The sequence below is a fragment of the Peromyscus maniculatus genome, chromosome 9 (genome assembly GCF_049852395.1).
Source record: "Peromyscus maniculatus bairdii isolate BWxNUB_F1_BW_parent chromosome 9, HU_Pman_BW_mat_3.1, whole genome shotgun sequence".
Lineage (NCBI taxonomy): Eukaryota > Metazoa > Chordata > Mammalia > Rodentia > Cricetidae > Peromyscus > Peromyscus maniculatus.
In genome coordinates, this window is record NC_134860.1 from 5,828,191 (window position 1) to 5,848,593 (window position 20,403).

A 20,403-nucleotide genomic window follows, 5' to 3' on the forward strand; every position below is an offset into this window, starting at 1 on the left:
CAGAATCTGCCACTGGAAAGTATCCTTAACATTTAAAATCATTTCTATTTCATATATTCAAATCATAGTTTAATATTATTTGTTTTTTTTAATGTGCATTAGTGTTTTGCCATGGGGAGTCTCGTGTTTTTCCAGTGCCCTGGAACTAGAGTTACAAACAATTGTGAGCTGTCATGAGGGTGCTGAGAGTTGAACCCAGGTCCTTTGGAAGAGCAGCCAGTGCCCCAAACTGCTGAGCCATCTCTCCAATCCCTTATTTGGTTATTTTTAAAATTGCCCATTCTTTTCTCTTTTTCTTTGCTGTCCCCACAAATGAGGGAGGTAAACACCTGGGCTTTGGAATTCTTGGTATTCTGCAACTCTTCAGAAGCTGGCCACTTACTTTGATCCTTTAAAGCCATTGACTGAAATAATCTGTGGAGTGGAAGCAAACTCATACAGCAACAAAACACTTCAAATTGCATTAACCAGCAATTCAACAATGCAGACTTAAAAAAAAAGGACTGAGATATAGTTAGTTGAAAATTCTATAAAGTACCATATCTTGTTTCTAACACAACTATACCAAACACTAAGTAACTAAGAACATTATTAATAAATCCCATAAACTTTCAACACAGCATATATTTACATTCAGTCTTTCAGCAATGGCTTTCCTCAAGAGCTCCTCTTCTTTCTCCTCCTGGCTGTTAACCCTCCTAGCTTCCTGCTCACTCATTTTGAGAGCCAAAGCAAATTGTTCTTCTTCTGACATCTAATTTTTCTTTTAGCCAAACACTCTGATCTGTTCGACTGTTTTGTCTTCATTTTCTGCAATCCATTCTCCTCTTTTGCTTCCTCTCCATCACTATCTGAGATCATTATGAGTAGGTCCTCCAGTCTACACTTCTTCTTTATACTGACACAACTGCTGGCTTCTGGATCCTTCTTCTCCAAGTTCTGGCTTTCAGAGGCTTCTTTAATTTTTTTCTTTCTTCCTAGCATCATTTTGTCGCTCGCTGGCAGCTCTGCAGAGTGCCTCCTGAACTCTAGGGGTTCGAGAGCAGACGCAACTCCTCAAAGTGAGGAACGTGCCAGGCAGTGCAAACTGCGAGTTTTCACTTTGTTTGTTTGTTTTAAAGGCAGATCTATTCATTTTTAAGGAGCACGAGAGAGTTTTGAGGCCAGTGTTGAGCACTGAAGATTCCTCAAGAATGCAGCATTTTCTGCTTGGTCTATTGGAGAGTACTCACATCCGCCATGGTTGCGGCAAATGCAAGGACACACAGGGGATAATGGGAGCACACATAATGTGGTGCTCAAACATACCTGCAGGAAAAATACCCGTATACATAAAAAATGAAATATTAAAAAGGGGGAAAATAACAATTAAAATAAGATGCAAATGCAAGTCAGGGGCTTAGGAAATGGCTCAGCAGTAAAGAGTAGTAAAGCAGGAGCTCTTACAAATTCTTTTTTAAGTCAGAGATACCCTGGTGCTGAGAGATGAAGGCAGGTAAGTAGGTAGATACATAGAAGGATGGATGGATGGATAGATAGATAGATAGTATATAGAGAGTAGATAGATGGATAGATAGAATTATAGGCCTATTATCCTGATTAACCTATAAATACAAATTTTCAATAAAATATTTGCAAATCAAGGTAATGATCACATCAAAAATATCATCCACTGTGGTCAGGTTGTCTTCACCTCAAACATGCAAGGATAATTCAACATACACAAATCCAGGACACCTTCAGTGCAGAGCTGTTGTTCTAAGTAGCTCCAGGTGTCCAGGATACCTTGCCCTCTAGTGCTGAACTGTCTCCAGTTCAGCTATCACAGCTGGGCTAAACACCTTCAGGGCAGAGCTCTTGTTCTGAGTAGCTTGAAGTGTCAGGGATAGCTCACCCTCAAGGGCTGAACTGTCTCCTTGCAATTTCAGCCTTCAATTTACTAACATTTGGTGCTGAAACTCAGGACACCAAACCTAGAGTTTTTGCAGTTAGCTTAAACAAGCCACAAAGGAAAAATTGGTAAATTAGACTACTGAAGCCCCTTCTAAAGGCTGCAGTGTAACATGGGAAGGAGCTGTTGGCTGACAGCACCTTTGACCATCCTTCCAGTGTTTTGATGGAGAGGTTCCTATCAGAAGACCCACCCCTTACTACAGAGACCCAAATACAACCCTGAGTCATCAACTGCATGCCAGAGCTCATGTTCTAGAGAAATGGAGTAGTCCATTCTGCTTGATGATTTGGGGAAATCTAGATTCCATTTTGAGAGCCATGGATGTTGAAAGCTTCTAAAGCAGCACCAGGCACATTGTCTGTTGTCATTATTCTTGGAGACACACACTGCATTGCCCACACTTATCATGCTAGTGTCAATGGTGAGCTCTGCAACATGATTTCATTCTGGAGTTTGATTTGTTTTTTATTGTTGCTGTCTCCAATTCTGCCTCTTTGACCATCAGAGAAACTTCAAATCTTAATACACCATTTTGCTCTTAAAACAACAGAAGATTTATGAGTGTTGTTTGCAAGGAAGACCCCACATAAATTTTTCCTGGGTCTTCCAATTTAAATAAATTATTCTTTCTCAGAATGCATGAAGTGAGCAAGATCTGGTCTGGAGGTATTCAAGTCTGAATTTATGTGGCTCTTTCTGACAAGTACAGTGTGTTTGCTTTCTTCTCTTTTCTTTGAAGAGAACCCATTTTCTATCTCTTGGATCCTTTCCACCACTGTTATTACCAGACATAGCCTAATTATTTGAATTTCAAATGTACAGTTTTAGAGAGAGACCCTATTGTTTTGTGTCTGGGTATCTAGCTGATCCCCTCCTACCCAAGAAAGCAAAGACTGGTATTTCATTCTATTTTAGCCACCCATGACCAAAGAGAGGCCAGTAAAAATCATCATGACCATGAGATCTACAGTTGATTTAGATATGATTTTTAATTATCTTCACTTCTTATCAAGAAGAAGGGAGCCATTTTCTCATGAATATTACTGAAGAGGGGAATAAGACTATGATGACTGTTCATGGATGTCAACTTGACTATATCTGGGATTAACTAACAACCAAAAATAGATGGCACACCTGTGGGAGATTTCTGCTTATTTTGAAGTAGGAAGATCTACTTCTAGTCTGGACGTTTGAGGTAAGAAGTCACACCTTTAATTCAGATCTTTAATCCAGATGTAATCTGCACCACTCCTTCTGTTGGAAGCCTACAGGACATGGAAGAAGGAAGCTTTAACCCTTTCTCTACTTGCTCTCACCTTGTTATCACATGCATTCCTTCACTGGCATTAGAGCCTATTTCTTTAAGATTCTAGTATATACTGGACAAGTTGAGATATCCAGTCAAGTGGAATGAGCATCGACTGGATGCTTGGACTTTCCATTCATAGCCAGATATTGTTGGATTAGATAGAGCACGACTGGATTCTTGGACTTTCCATTCATAGCCAGATATTGTTGGATTAGCTAGAGCACAGCTTAAAAACCATTCTAACAAATGCCCTTTCCATACAGAGATTCATTTTATAACTTCTGTTCTCTAGAGAACCCTGGCTAATACACAGGACACATAGAGAGGATATTCTAGAGCCGTTAGGGCCTCATAACAGTCTCAGCTCACTTACAAATTCCCAATACTCACCTTCCCTTAAACTTAGCCTTTCAAGTTGCTTGCTCACATCAGAGAAATCAACCGTCCTTCTCCACATCATCCTGATATCATTCCTTGACATGCTTTATTTCTCATATTATTGGTTATGGATGTTAAGGAGGGGAAGAGCCATTTTTAGGCAGTGCTTATAAAGTGAGTGTTCAACTCCCCATGGGTAAAGTAGTGAAAAGATTCTAATGAGGCCGACAGAAATCTCTAGCTTTGGAAGGAGGAGGTACCGAATGGCTTCCCCTGTGTCACAGGAGAGACTCCTGGATAGGAAACCTCAGCTTCTGGTCAGTTCATGGAGAACTATTTAGCAAGGAGGCAAAGGCTGTGCCCCATGACATCAGGAGACCCTTTATTGGACATTCTATTGTATCCTGGACAGCTTTTGGAATCCCCAATGATGTCACTAGTATTGTAACAATGACAACATTCTTTAGGAAATTTGTTCTGGGACCACATGCTTTGCCTATAGACATGTCAAGATTGAGAGGTCTATTTGGGAGAGGGAATGGACAACATGGAGACACCAGAGTGAGGCAGAAGGGAGCTACTCCTAGGTCTCTCTGAAAAACATGGACAAATAAGTGGCCCTGGAGAAGAGGGAGTGAGTTCTGGGAAGGGGCTTGGGAGTTTTCTGGATGTTTTTGGACTTGAGCTTTCCAGGGCTAGGACTCAGGAACTGGGAGCTTCTGGGAAGCAATAGGCCTATCCTGCTTCTCTGGGTTCCTAAAGAGCAGACCCAGATCAAGCATCCATGATGATTAGTTTGGCAGATTCAGAAATTGACAAGGCTGAAGCTGCTTTGTTGGGTACCCTCTTCTTTCACTCTGAGAGGGAAAGGAGGCACAGAGGAACTAACGAGATTTCTGTACCATAACTGTGTTTCACATTCACTGGAGTCCTTTAGTTGTGTGCCAGTAATAATAAGGAAAGGAGAGTACCCTGGCAAAGCCATAGGTTCTGATACTTTACATCATAACCACTAGCAGGGTAGGATCCACCAAGTGCTACTGACTTCCAAGGATCCCTAAACTTTTGAGTTCCCTGTTGTGCATAGTACACAGATCAGTTCAACTGTTAGATTCAGTGGACCTGGAATGAGACTGTCCTCTTCCAGGTAGCTCTGAATGTCCTGGAATGTCAGTGAGGATGGCTTTGTGAATCTGGTGACAATGTTCTGCCCCTGCCTGGCTTCTCCATTAACATGAGACTCTGAAGCATAGAGCAAGTGACTTGGGCATCCTTATAATGCCTGAGTGCTTGTGGACAGTAGCAATTTTCTCCAGGCTCTGAAAGCACATGGCTGAGGGCTCTGAAGCCAATGTGCATCCGCTGCAACTGTGAGTAAGCTCTAAAGAGGGTGTCCACTGTGTCACATTGTCTAGGGAGACAGAGGAAACCAGCTGACTTCTGAGACCTCCCTATAGAGATATGAGAGAACTGACATCCACAGAAGTGGAGACTCAACATGGGCTTTGAGAACCCATCTGGGCAAAGTCTCATCTGTCAGTCACTTTCTGTGCATCCTTCACAGTATAAAGATTAATTGAGATGAGGCAGTGTGTAGAGCAAGCAGTGTCGATTGAATTCTAGAATTGGGTATTACTGAAAAAGCTCACCTTGTCTAGCATGACTTGTCAGTGTGATATAACATCTGAAAAGACACAGTTTGCCTCACATCACTCATTTGTTCTGGGATCTACCAAGTACACTTCTGAACCCACAGTGTAGACTTCTGGTGAATTTCATATGGACTAAACATGGTGCTAGTTCTTCATTTTAGGGCTGTCAGTAAATTCAAAAGTGTGAAGTGGGACTCTGGGAAAAAAATAGAGAAACTCACCATCCGCCTACATAATATGACATGCGAGAGAAATGAGCTGCATGGAATCCTCACCAATTACATCAACAAGGATTTGAACCACAGGTAGTCATTATGCCCAGTTCTCTCCTGACCATCTTGACACCACAGTATCAAGCCCAGTTTTCCTGAGGCACAGGAGACTGTAAATCCAGGGTGTCCTGATACCTAAACTAAACTTCCTGAGTGCATTCAAGATGCAGAACTTGGAACCTGGGTAGGAGTGAAATGGGGACACAAACTGTTCTGCTTCCTCCAAATGAAAATCAGAGCCTGTGGCCTGAACCACAGTCTGAGGATAGGGACAGTAGTGTGTGAGCTCTCAACATGCGTTTCAAGAGGCCTTGACAAATGTTGGCTTGTGGGAGATGCTAGGTCCTGTTAGTTTGTTGTGAGTCTTTGTGCTTGACCAGCAGATGATTGAAAGCACCTAGCAGCAGCTGGAGGTGCCTCATCCCATTCGTCCATCTCAGTTTGTGGCTGGAATGTCTGGAGGTCATTACTGCTCCTCTCTGGTGTTACTTATACTCTGAGACAATGCCACCTCCCTGTAGTTATTGGGGATCTTGATTTCATATGGTGTGTGTGGAGGGGGGATCCCGTTCTGGGGTTCCTTGTGGCTTTACACAGCAGGTCTGAATAGAGGATGATCAGGACCACAGGCCTGAGTGCAGGTGTCTGAGATGGTCTGCACTTGCCTGTGCTGGGGGAGGAGGTCTTTTGCTCCACCCCTTGGCATCTCTATAAATACCCTGGGCCAGAGACAGTCGGGGTCCGTTGGAATAGGTTCCAGCCCCTCTTGAGGCTATCCTTTATTTTCTGTGTGTTTATCTCAACAAGATTCTCCACTATAAATCCTTCTATCTAATATTTCCTGCTCCTCACACTCAAGAAAACTCTGGGGAGCTGTGGGGTTGGTGGGTAATCACCCCACAGAATGACACCATGAACAGGGAATAAAGAAAAAAGAAGAGGGACTAAAGAATAAAAGGGGGGACTAAAAAAGGGGGGACTAAAGACAAATGAACAGGGACTAAAGACAAAGAAGTAGGGACAAAAGATAATGGAAATTAATAGTTTTATTACAGAGTTTTTGGTGAAAGTACGGAGTCAGCCCTGCGAGTGGAAAGGCATGCCGGTATTATGGAATATATATATATATATATATATATATATATATATATATATATATATATATTATATATATTATTAAGAGGCAGGCATTATCCTTGAGAGGAAAGGAAGGCAGACTGGAAGGATGTCAGATGCTGCAGCGACAATCTCTTCCATCAAAATTTTCTATCTTCCATCCCTTTCTGAGTTTCTATCTGTGAAAAATAAGTATAAGGTATAGGGTAGTAATATAGTGTAGGAAAAACTTAGACGTGTAAGATCATGTAGGAAAAATTAAGTAGGGCAAGTAGACAGAAAAACTCTTCAATTTTCCAACTTTGGGGGCTATAAACACAAACTGGGAAAAATCTTTGGGCTTTACGGGTAGTAAAAAAGCTCTTCTTTGAGCTAATGGGGAAGGATAAGTTTCCCATGGAAGCTTTTGACCTGGGGACAGCTGAAATGCTAAGTCCAAGCAGCAGGAGAATGTGTTTTCTCCCTGAGGCAAAAATGGGGGTGTAAGAAGTCAAAGTTTAAAGTTGAAATTTTGGGAAAAGTTGGTCTTTCTCTCTTGGGGGGAAAATCTTTCTCTTAAACCAAAAAGCTTTTCTTGGAAAATTTGGGGGGAAAATCTCTCTAAAGCCATAATCTTTCTCAAAAGCTCTCTTAAACGTAAAAACTAAAGCCTTTAACTTTCTCTCTCAGAAGGACAAAAATTAGAATCACCTGAAGATATTAGTATGGGGACCACCTGTGATTAGTTCTAAGGGAAAACAACAAACCTCTTAAGACAGCAAAACCAAAGTTCTTTCAACCTTTAAAAATCCTCCCTGCAATGCAGGAGGCAGGGACAAGTTCCTAAAAACCTCTCCTAAGCTCTGTCTCTTCAAGCTAGTAAAAGACAGTGGGTCAGAGTACCAGAGGGAAGCACTTGGGAGAGTGTGGGTGAAGAGCTACATAGAGCCCAAAAGGGCAGGAAACTTTGCCTAAGAAAAGCAGAAAATCCAAGCTTTTCAGTTATAGCTGAGCTGAGGCATCAAGGGTTTTGTTTCTGAGTGAGCATTTCAGAATGAAAAGGTGCTCCTAATCGTCCTATTGCAAAGAATCCCCTGAAGCAATGCAAACTGTTAGCATTGTACCCTAGCTTCTGACCAAAAACCCAGAGGCTACTGGCCAGTGTCTCTGAGTTGGAGGGCATTTTAGGGATACTAGGGTTCCTGCAGTTGTAAACTTCTTGGAGCACAGAGCTGAGGCAGGAAGGTGCAGCACCCAGGGGAAGATTGCTAATGAACAAACAAAACTAAAGCTGGTGGGAACAGCCCAGTTGTCCACTTTCCTACAAGTCCCGGGTTGTTAGGTCCACAGCTGCAAAAAGAAATCTGAGAAAAGCTTTCCAATCAGAGAAAGGACCATTCTGGGAAAACAGTAAAGCTGAACTGTGTCTGAAGCAGTTGTGCGCCCCAGTCAGAATGCTGTCAGGGGAAAGAGACCAGCCAGGGCAGAACAGAACTATCCAGGAGGAAAGCTTTCTTTTCTGTCAGAGAAAGCACCTCTTTGAGAAAAGCTTTGTTTCAACTGACTCCCTATGAGATGAAGGAGTGTAGCCCTGAGGGGTGATTGCCTCTGGCATAAGCTCTGTCCTTGAGCACCCAGACAAACAAACCGAACCCACTGGGGGACTCGGCCAGGTGAAGGCCTGATGAGGCAAAACACCTGTCCTAATGGGAGTTTAGAAAAGGCAAAAACCTCCCTTGTTAGATTTTCAGTCTGTATGCAAACAACACAGACCCCAAAAGCAGAAATGGACAAAAGTCCCTACCTACAGTAGCAGGGAAAGCCGCCACTGTAGTGTCAGAAACTGTTTCTGGGGGAGAGGGGATAAATTGAGACCAAACTGGGAACTGTCTGGGAGAAAGACTCTGAAGAAACAGAGAAGGGACATAATCCTCCCCAGAAAATATATGACCTGAAAGAGCTGCTAGAATGTGAGGCAGATTCAGGGGAGAAAAAAAAGCCCCTACCTCCAAAAGCAGCTAGCAGAGATACAGAGCCATAGACAGATACCTGAAGCTCTGCATCTGGGGATGGAAGGAGCAAGCAAAATGAGAATAAGATCAGTGGGAGAAAATCTCTCTGAAAGAGCTATGGAAAAGCTGTTGTACATGGTTTTGTTTTTCACTGACTGGCTAAAACAAACACAAGCCCCTATCAGAAATGCCAGCCTCAATTCATGCTAATGAGGCAGGTGTGGTTCTGATCCTGGGCCAGTGTCAAATGAAGGAGAGACACCTGTTGAAGCCAGCTGAGGAGAGAATAGGAATCTCCCAATATGCCATGGCTGAAAATGTAAAGTGCTTGTTCAAATCTCCTGTTGCAAAGGCAAGAGACTTTGTTCTAACCTCCCAGGCAAGTCTAGTAAAAGAGAACCAGTTGACTCTCAGACCCGAAAAGAACTATGGGAAATCAATGATATAAGGAAAATGATATAAGGGACTGATATGGGACTGACATTATTATGGACTAATATACAGGAAATGCATTCTGGGAAAGGTAGTTTTTCTGCTAAACATGGTGACATTGCCCTGAAACACTTTTGTCAGCTCGAAAATAGGTTCATGGTAAACTTAAAGTACAGCTTTTAAAAGAATAAGGAAGAAAAACATCTAAGAGTTTAAGTGTCAGTTCCAATGAAAAATTGAAAGGATACGGAACTAGGTGCTTCACGGTTTGTGGGTGGATAAAATGCCTTATTTACCGTAATAGCTGTGCAATGTTTTTACAGTAGCTGGATGACAAAATGCTACCTTTAAGAGCAAACAAGCCACTTTAAAATCCTTAAAACAAGGGAAAGCAGTTTATACACTGAACGTTGTCTTAGATATGAAGAAACTTATGCTGAAATTAAAAGTTCTTTGCCTTTTGAACAAATTGCCTGCAATGAGTAATTCCTTTGCAAATCTAATAAGACAAGGAAACAGGCATTCAAAAAAGAAATGACTGCTTTCTATATGGGAAACAAACTTCAGAAAATCTAGCTCTTTTACAAAAGAGTTGCTTTACCTGAAAGTTCCTTATAAGAAATCAATGCTAAATATCACAACTGCTAATAAAATCAGGAGTTAAAGCTAATGAAATGAAAATACTAAATCCTGAAAATGCTTTTTCTCAAAGTAAGCTAATGAAGGATATGTTTCATGAAAGAACATCTATGTTCTTGACTCCTTTGAATAGTAACAGTTTTGGTGAAAATATTGAAACTAATAATCAAGTCAAAATGTATAGATGTAACCAACCGTCTTATTAAATAAGAAACACAGAAACAATGTAAAAGAGAAAGCCGAGAGGTCAGAGCTCAGAGCTAAAATCTCACCCTTCCTCCTGCTGTCCCAGCTTCGCGAAAAGAGACCTACTTCCTGTCGGTTCGTTTTTTTATAGTATGTTGTTCTGCCTTCTCATTGGTTGTAAACCCAAACACATGACTGCCTCATCACTGTCTGAATGTACAGCCCCCTAGGTCTTAAAGGCATATGTCTCCAATGTTGACTGTATCCCTGAACACGCAGAGATCTTATGGGATTAAAGGCGTATGCCACCACCGCCACACTCTTGCTATGGCTCTAATAGCTCTGACCCTGAACACACAGATATCTATGGGATTAAAGGCGTGTGCCACCACCGCCACACTCTTGCTATGGCTCTAATAGCTCTGACCCCCAGACAACTTTATTTATTAACATACAATCAAAATAATATTTCAGTACATTTAGATTACCACCACATTTCCCCTTTTCTATTTTAATAAAAAGAAAAGAAAGCAAAAGGTTATAACTAACAAAAGAAAAACTATATACAAAAGTACAATAACTATATACAATATATACAAGTAATAAATACCTAAACAGGTATTTGACAAATCAGAGAAAATAATTCCATTATCTATCCTATTTTGGTAATTCCAAGATGTATCTAATGTACTTTCTATCCTAATTAATGTTCAACTATAACTAACTAATGTTCAACTATAACTAACTAATCTTCAACCATAACTAACTAATCTTCAACTCCCTCAGAGACCCAAGAAGGGAATAATTAGCTAACAAAAATAAAAAACAGGAAGTGCATGCAAGCAACTTCCAAAAAATTTTGTGAGTTGACAGAAACAGCCAGCTGCCTGGGCAGTCACCTGAGGTTTCTCCGCAGTGTTGGGGCATCATCTTCAACCTATAGGCTTAGTGTATCTGACAGACTCATTTGTGAAGTAGGATGTACACAAGGTCAACAGTTCAACCTCACATTGGGTGAGAGCAGTCCATGTACCAGAAACACCTGAATTCCACTAGTGTCCTGTCATGATTCAGGATTTTAAATTCTGTAAATTGTTGACAGTTTTTTAATTCAGCTGTCCATTCTTCTTGGCTGTGTATATATGGCTTCATCTCAGCATCCCCTTCTTCTCCACATCCCTCTATTAAATGCCAGTCTACTTTTGAGAGGCATGAGCTTTCAGCTGTTGTTCCATTGTACAACAGAATCCATCGGCCCTCTGCCTGTTAAGCTGCCTTCGAAGAAAAGGGCACTGTACCTTTTCCGGATGCGAAGGCCACTTCAGGGATGGGGCCATATTGTCCTGGCCTCAGAAGATGTCTTTTGATAAAGCCATCACCACACTTGTTTTGGCAAGAATCAGTAGTCCCTTGTTTCGTGTTCTGTCTGTCCATTTTGTCCTGTTGATTCTAGGATATTTTGTTGTCCAGTGGCTTAACTTTTGCCAGAATGAAAGTTGACTCCATATGCAGTTTCTTCAATGCCCATATTTTCTCTAAAGTAGATTGGTACTGCCAGGAGCCGACATGTCTCAAAAAAGAAAAATTTTCTAAGTTATTAAAACATTTTAAATGCCATATTCTGTAGATCTCTGAAGGGTTTGAAGATGACCTGTCTAAAACATCTCTGCTCAATTTTTAAAACATATCTAATATGACTACAAGTTCTATGATAATGTCTAACTACTAGCTTTCATTTCTTTATATCCTAATAGTTGATAATAATAACATTCAAGGATCAGAAATTTGCATTACATTGTTAAGTGGATGGAATAAATACAATTAGAAATATACATATAGCATTTTCTAACTATCAGTTTCAAATTTGTGTACAATATAAAACAATTCAATCCAATGTAAAGTATTTAAAACTAGTAATTGTCTTTTTCTTTTCTTTCTTTCTCTCTTTTTTTTTAAACAAGAACCTTAAATCTAATCTCCTTTGCTTAGCCTTTTTCCTAACCCTTGACAATAACTTGTAACCAACCCCCCTAAATACTGAAAATTATCCCAGACCCAAAACCCATTAAAAAGACCAAAAAACCACCCGCCCCACACCACCTCTTTGGGAATGTGGGCGTCGTATTCTTAAAATTGCTTCCTGCTGGGTATGGGTGAAGTTTTCTTTATCCTGAAAGAAAAATTTTAGGTTAATTGTCAAATTCTAGGAGAGGTAACTATATCCTTCATTATCCAGTCTGTGTATAATGCCAAAGTTCAGGGTTTATCTCAAGTCCTTATTCAAGTAGTCTTTGAGACTGGATCATCTCAGCTAGTCATCTCAAATTTGCTCTGAGCACCTTGTAGTTCAAAGCTGATCTATGGATGATGTTTGTCAGCTTAATGATATTATTATTGTCCACGTGGAATTGTTGTTGTTGTGGGGCCCCATCTTCTTTCTGGAGACTTCAGTTGATGTTAGGCCTGGCCATGATTTCCTGCAGAAAACTGATAAGAGACTCGAACACAAAAACATATATATGCAGCTAGCCTTTTTTTTAGAATTAGTACTCTATGTGACCATTCATATCTTAACAAAGTTTAAAATGTATATATATATATTAATTTTGTAAATTTTGATATAAAATTTATACTTTGAGAAAAGTTTAAAGAATCAGAATAGAATCAAAGAGTTGAGATTAGTAATAGAATAGTCCCTTAATTAATTTTGCTTTTGTCCTGTACCATAGCAGAAGATGGCTCTTATTTTGGCATGATACAGGGAGTTTGCATTTACCTTTTAACAACATGCTTGATTTTAAAGAAGGAGAGAGCCATTCTCCAACTCCAAAGTCAGCTTTAAATTTTAATTGAACTGGGACTGTTAGAAGACCAATAGTGTTAAATCTTTAGAGAAAAGCAGAAACAAACATTTAGGAAGACATAAAATTTTTTTAGATAATATATACCCATACAACGTTTCACTCTGTTTCTTGGGGTAGATGATTTGTCCCTTTTCTTCAGTTGTCTCATTTGTCCAGTGTTCTTCAGATTCCTTAACCTTCATTCTCCTAAAAGACAAAAACAAAAACCTTTCCCCAAGACTAATTTTGGGGATGTTTCCTTTTGACAAGTTATTATCTGATTAAATGAAAAGGCATGTGTTATTGATACAAGTTAGTTTAAATTGGATGTTCATGCTGGTTGATGAACTATCACCTCCTCAATTAAGAGGTCTCTCTTGTTCAAATCGAACCTTTATCAATTTTGATGGTACCCACAGCTTATCTTCTCCTGTAGAAACAAAAGCAAAACCTCGTCCCCAATGTAATACATACCCTGGTTTCCATTCTGAGGTCAGCACATCCTTAAAGTATATAGGCTGATTTAATTCTGTAGTTTTTTCTATTATCCAATGTCTCTCTGCAGCTGTTGTTCCTTTCTCATTGGCATTCAGAAAATTCAAAGTTAGAAGAGCATTATGCAGTCTATTTCTGGGGGTTTTTGTTACCCATTTCTGTTTATTTAGCATATCCTTTAGAGTTCTGTTTGATCTTTCTATAACTGCTTGACCTGTAGGATTATGTGGTGTGCCTGTAATATGTTTATATTGTAATAAGCAAAAAACTGTTTCATTTTAACAGAGACATATGATGGAGCATTGTCAGTTTTGATTTGTGCAGGTATACCCATGATGGCCATAACTTCTAGCAAATGAGTGATTACAGAATCAGCTTTTTCAGAACTCAAAGCAGTTGCCCATTGAAATCTTGAATAAGTATCGATAGTGTGGTGTACATATTTCAATTTTCCAAATTCTGCAAAGTGAAACACGTCCATCTGCCAGATTTCATTTCTCTGAGTACCCTTTGGGTTACATCCTGCTGGTAATGGCGTTTGATTGTAGAAGGAACAAGTAGGACATTTCTTTACTATTTCTTTGGCTTGTTGCCAGGTTATGGAAAAATCCTTTTTTAAACCTTTACTATTGACGTGGTGATTTTTATGAAATTCTGAGGCCTCCAGCACATTTCCTATCAATAATTTATCAATCTCATCATTGCCTTGTGCTAGAGGGCCTGGCAGACCAGTATGGGATCGAATGTGAGTTATATATAAAGGATGATTCCTTTTCCTGATTGTATCTTGTAATTGAATAAATAGTGAAGTTAATTCTGAAGCATCAGGGATAAATTCTGCAGTCTCAATATGTAACACCACTCTTTCAGCATACTGAGAGTCAGTTACTATGTTGAGAGGTTCTGAAAAATCCATTAATACCAACAGAATAGCATACAATTCTGATTTTTGAACTGAATTATACGGACTTTGAACCACTTTACTTAAATTTTCTGATTTGTAACCTGTCTTTCCTTCTTTGTTGGCATCTGTATAAAATGTACGAACTCCATATATGGGTTTTTGCCGTACAATTCGAGGCAAGATCCAATCAGCTCTCTTTATAAGATCAATTCTATTGCTTTTGGGATATTTGCTGTTAATTTCTCCCAAAAAATTACTGCAAGCTCTTTGCCAAGGTTCACTTTCTGTCCATAATTTTTCAATGTCCTCCTTAGTTAATGGTACGACAATTTCTGCTGGGTCTATGCCTGCTAATTGACGAAGTCTCAGTTTTCCTTTGTAAATCAAGTCAGAGATTTTTTCCACATAAGTTTTTAATTTTTTATTTGGTTTATTTGGTAAAAATATCCATTCCAATATAATATCTTCCCTCTGCATTAATATTCCAGTAGGAGAACGCCTAGAAGGTAAAATAACCAAAATGCAATCCAGCTTTGGATCAATACGATCCACGTGTCCTTCATGCACTTTCTTTTCTACCAAGGCCAATTCTTTCTCAGCTTCAGGTGATAATTCTCTTGGACTATTTAAGTCCTTGTCACCTTCTAAGGTTCTGAACAAATTAGTCAGTTCATCATTTTTTACCCCAACAATAGTTCGTAGATGAGAAATATCTCCAAATAATCTTTGAAAGTCATTAAGAGTCTGTAGTCTATCTCTCCGAATTTGCACCTTTTGGGGTCTAATTTTTTGTAGCTCTATTTTATATCCTAAATAATTAATAGAATCTCCTCTTTGTATCTTTTCAGGAGCAATTTGTAATCCCCAGCAAGGCAAAATTTTCTTTACTTCTTCAAATATTATTTCTAAAGTATCTGCATTTGAGTCAGCTAGTAAAATATCGTCCATATAATGATAAATTATAGATTTAGGAAATTTTTTACGTATCACTTCCAATGGCTGTTGTACAAAATATTGGCACAGAGTTGGGCTATTCAACATTCCCTGAGGGAGGACCCTCCATTGAAATCTTTTAACCGGTTGAGAATTATTATAAGTAGGCACTGTAAAAGCAAATCTTTCTCTGTCTTTTTCTTGTAAGGGTATTGAAAAGAAACAGTCTTTTAAATCAATAACTATGAGAGGCCATCCTTTTGGTAACAGAGTAGGCAAAGGCATCCCAGATTGTAGAGAGCCCATTGGCTGAATTACTTTGTTAATTGCTCTAAGGTCTGTTACCATTCTTCATTTACCAGATTTCTTTTTAATAACAAATACAGGAGAATTCCAAGGGCTGGTTGATTCTTCAATATGCTGAGCATTTAACTGTTCTTCTACCAGCTCTTCTAAAGCCTGGAGTTTCTCTGTTGTTAAAGGCCATTGCTGGACCCATACAGGCTTGTCTGTTAGCCATTTTAAAGGTAGAGCTGTTGGTGTCTTTGGAAGATCATCAGTTATTGTGCCCTGTTCTTGTATAATATGGATGGCTGGTGACCACTCATTAGAACAATATCTTCTAATATTTCTCTCAGTAACATGTGCTAGTTTATGATTTGTTTCTGAGATTGGAGGGATGTTAATCTGAGTATTCCATTGTTGCAACAAGTCTCGACCCCACAGGTTCATAGTTATGTTAGCCACATATGGTTTTAATTTTCCTCTCTGTCCTTCTGGATCTATACATTCGAGCCATCTTGCACTCTGTTTCACCTGAGATAATGTCCCAATTCCTAACAGTTGAACGTTTACCTCCTGAAGAGGCCAAGTTGGATGCCAAAATTCTGGTGCAATTATGGTAACGTCCGCACCTGTGTCTACCAGACCAGACAACAAAACACCATTTATTTTTATTGTTAATTTTGGTCTTTGTTCATTAATAGAAGTTTGCCAAAAAATTTTCTTTATGTTTTCTCCTGAATTTTCTATTCTCTCTGTTTCATCATCCTGACCAGCATGATTTATTCCAATAGGCATTTGGTTATTTAATCGCTCTCCAGAGCAGGCATTTCCTCTATGGCTGCAGGAAAGGTTTGAACTGGATTTGCACTGGGGGCCTGCCTGAGGCCCCTCTGGGTGTTTCCCGAAGACTGAGGCAAAGGATTACCCTGTCTGTCCTTTGTTGATCTACATTCGTTGGTCCAGTGTTTTCCCTTACCACACCTTCTGCATACTCCAGAAGGAAGGGGCATTCTGTTGCCATTGTTCCTTGAAGAAACATTGTTTCTGGGAATGACCTGTCTACAGTCCCTTTTCAAATGTCCTTGCTTTCCACATCCAAAACATCTAACACTCCTCAAACCTTTTGAAATTACTTCTCCTACCCATGTATCATCATGCTCATCAGCTTCAACATTAATTGTTTCTCTAATCCAATCTTCCATAGGTGCAGATCTTGCCCTTAATGGCCTGATTATTCTTTTGCATGCTGCATTCGCATTCTCAAAGGCCAAAGATTCAATTATTGCCTTACCAGCTTCTGAATCCGAGACCATTCTCTTTACTGCTGAAGCCAGTCTTTGTAAAAAATCTGTAAAAGACTCTTTTGGGCCTTGCCTCACCTTTGTAAATGACTCAGATTTTTTTCCTGGTTCCTCAACTTTGTCCCATGCATTCAAGGCTGCCGTTCGACATAAAATTAGGGTTTGGACATCATATAAACATTGTGTTTGTGCTGAAGCATATTGGCCTTCGCCCATAAGCTGATCCTGGCAAACTTGTATTCCTTTATCCCTCCATTGTTTTTCTATGTTTTTAGCCTCCTCCTTAAACCAAGTCAGAAATTGAAGTCTCTGGCTGGGTTCCAGAACACCTTGTGCAAGGTCCCGCCAGTCCTGTGGTACTATCCTATTATATGTTGACGAAGAGTTTAACATTTGCTTTACATATGGGGAATGCATGCCATAAGATACTATTGCCTCCTTAAACCTTTTTAAATCCAACATTTCAATTGGAGCCCAAGTATTTTGTGTAGCCATTTGATCAGGCATCTGCTGTACGGTTACAGGATAAATTAAGGGTGACTGTGTGAAAACAGGCTTTCTTTCTGCAACCTTATGATCCCGACTTGAAACAACTTCACTGTTAATTTCTTCTGTCTGAATTTTTACAGGTTTAACAAGTTCTTCTAAAGCTGTTATCCTGGCACTTAAATTGACTATCTTTTTAAATATTAAAATATGGATTATTATGGTGCTAAGGTGCATAATTCCACCAATACTAATATTATATAGTTGTTCCATTGCCAGACTGCCTAAAATTTCGAACAAAAACCAATTTTCTTCCAATGTACACATAAAACCCATTTGTTTTTTAATGTGGAAAAAATTCTCTTTTAGATAGTTTCCTTTAAAATATCTGATATGTTATGACTTACCAAATCTGCGTAGAACAGTAGAAATCCGAGGGGATTTTCAAAGCAGCCACCTAGTGTCCCAGGTGTAAATCCAAATAGAAAGAGAGAGAGAGAGAGAGAGAGAGAGAGAGAGAGAGAGAGAGAGAGAGAACAAGAAAGTGTAGCTGGCTAAAGTTTAAATGCAGCCACGTGTTCCCTCTTGTGCCGAGTCAAGGCTTGGGTCTGACTTCCTTAAGCTCCGACCACATGCGTTGGCTTTACAGGCAGGGCCCTGTTCGGCAGGGCAGGTCTGAGTTGTTTGTAGCACTGGCTTTAAGCAAGCAGGATTTAAGCAAGCAGCTCACCAATAGTCCAGCCTGAGGTCAAGCAGAACTAGACCCAGGCTAAGAAGCCGCTGCTTGGACTAAGAAGCTGATCGCCGCCGGCCGCCGCGGGCCGCCGCCGCCGCCGCCGCGGGCCACCTGCCGCCCTTGCGGGAAAGCAGACCTGCCGCCAAGCCAAGCAGTTTTTAATGGATTCTTGTCACGTTGGGCGCCAGATATAGATGTAACCAACCGTCTTATTAAATAAGAAACACAGAAACAATGTAAAAGAGAAAGCTGAGAGGTCAGAGCTCAGAGCTAAAATCTCACCCTTCCTCCTGCTGTCCCAGCTTCGCGAAAAGAGACCTACTTCCTGTCGGTTCGTTTTTTTATAGTATGTTGTTCTGCCTTCTCATTGGTTGTAAACCCAAACACATGACTGCCTCGTCACTGTCTGAATGTACAGCCCCCTAGGTCTTAAAGGCATATGTCTCCAATGTTGACTGTATCCCTGAACACGCAGAGATCTTATGGGATTAAAGGCGTGTGCCACCACCGCCACACTCTTGCTATGGCTCTAATAGCTCTGACCCTGAACACACAGATATCTATGGGATTAAAGGCGTGTGCCACCACCGCCACACTCTTGCTATGGCTCTAATAGCTCTGACCCCCAGACAACTTTATTTATTAACATACAATCAAAATAGTATTTCAGTACAATTAGATTACCACCACAAAAATGTTTCAACAAAGTCAAGACACTATTCCACAAAAGAAAGCTACCACACTTTGTGGGCCATATTAGAGCTCACTCCAATCTTCCTGGTCCTTTAGCTGAGGGTAATGCAATGGCTGAGCATTATCCCCAGTGGAAATGGCTCAACAGTCACATGATCTTCTTCAAAATAGCAAAAGTTTAAGAAGGATTGATCCCTGCTCGGGATGATGGAAGTGTCCCGATCCTGTGTTAATATGGGGTCAAGGACATGTTTGTGTTTTTTCACAAGAGGAGAATGAAGCTCGGTGGTTACAGGAGCGTCTGGTAAGGAGCTTGGAACTAAGAAAAGTCAGCTTCAATGACATTTCCTATAAAGGAACCAAAATGAAAGTGGCTCGATTAGTATTTCTGAGGTTTTGTCACTGGTGAATGTGTTCTGCCCAGATCATAACCCCCAGAGAAACCACCAAGGACGAGCATACCAGAATGCAAAAGCAAGGTTTATCTGTTACAAGTCATGACAGGGAACTCATCTCAAGCCATCTCAAGTGAGGCAGGGAAGAGTTACTCTTTTTTGGGGAAGTTAGTTTTTATAGGCAAAACCCATAAAATTTCTTAGAGTGGAGGGGGTTAGTATGGGTCCATCCTTGATTGGTCCACTTTTTCCCGGGCCTGGACTTTATCTTATTCTAGCTTATCTGTTTGCCCTGTCAGGAGTTTTACAACTCCTCTCCAGGGTCTGGTCATGTTATCTCCAGAGAGGGGCATCTCGTGGTTAATTGGTTACCATCAGACATCCTGACTCTGTTCTTTTAAGTTCCTGGGACTGGCGCCATCATTTCTGGGGACTTGAAACTGGCCTGGGTCTATCTATATTGAGATATCTTTGTCTAAGGCCCCCTTTTTGAGACAATGGAGTGAGGGTCTTGTTGTGCCTAGATCCGGTCCCCTAAGCTGCCACTGGAGACTTTAGGTACAGAATGCAAAAGTAAGGTGTTCTCTAAGTTTACAAGCCTCCAGGGAGGCTCTTCCAAATCCTTCACTCACAGCAGGGAGGTTGGAAGGAGCACTCCCCTTTCTTTGTGAGCCTAGTTCTTAAAGGCACAGACCATATAATTTATTTTAACCTGCCTCCCTTTTTAGTCTTTTGGTCGAATATCCTGTCTGTGTTTTCCAAAGTCCCTGTAGCAGATACAGCCACCTGCGGAAAAGGGGTCTAAGTTCTTATCTACACTTAGGAATCCTGGTTTAAGCTTCTCTTTGTCTATAGCGGATAGAGTGGGGGTTTTTACTGAGGTATCACAGAATGCAAACAGTGAGGAAATTAGAGTTCAGAGCTGTGCCACTTTTGGTTTTACTAGCTCCTTTAGAAAAATACTTTATATCACCTAATGGCTGTGCAGTATTTGGCAAAGAGTTTTACAGAAGCAAAATACGATAATTTCATCTCAGCGTGAAGTGAAGTTTTTCGGTAGAACAAACCAAAAATACTGCTGTAATAGAAATGTTTGTCTGAATTGAAGCACATAGGGGAGCTATTATGAATTTGGGTGAAGGGACAGCCTCTAGTTAAAAACCATTTACCACTGACAGTGTATCTCTGCCAGTTTGGAAAGGCTGAGAGAACTTGGCATCTTTGGCGTGTGGCTTTGTCCGGAGAATGTTACAGTCCCCTAGCAACAAGTATTACAACTCTATAATGACAACACTCACTAAATCCCAGTGCTTTATAACAAAGCTGAGTATAAACTCTAAACTTTAGAAATGATGTCCGTATTTCCTGTCTAGTTTAGAGAATCTTTCTAATGGAGATAGTGA

The 20,403-nt window shown here is 40.3% G+C and overlaps 1 protein-coding gene across 1 annotated transcript in view; it reads left to right on the top strand.

Annotated features, from left to right (window-relative positions):
• LOC143267225 (disks large homolog 5-like) overlaps nucleotides 1-20,403 on the top strand; it is a 74,034-nt gene that overhangs the window by 958 nt on the left and 52,673 nt on the right. The gene's annotated exons all lie outside the window — the stretch shown is intronic.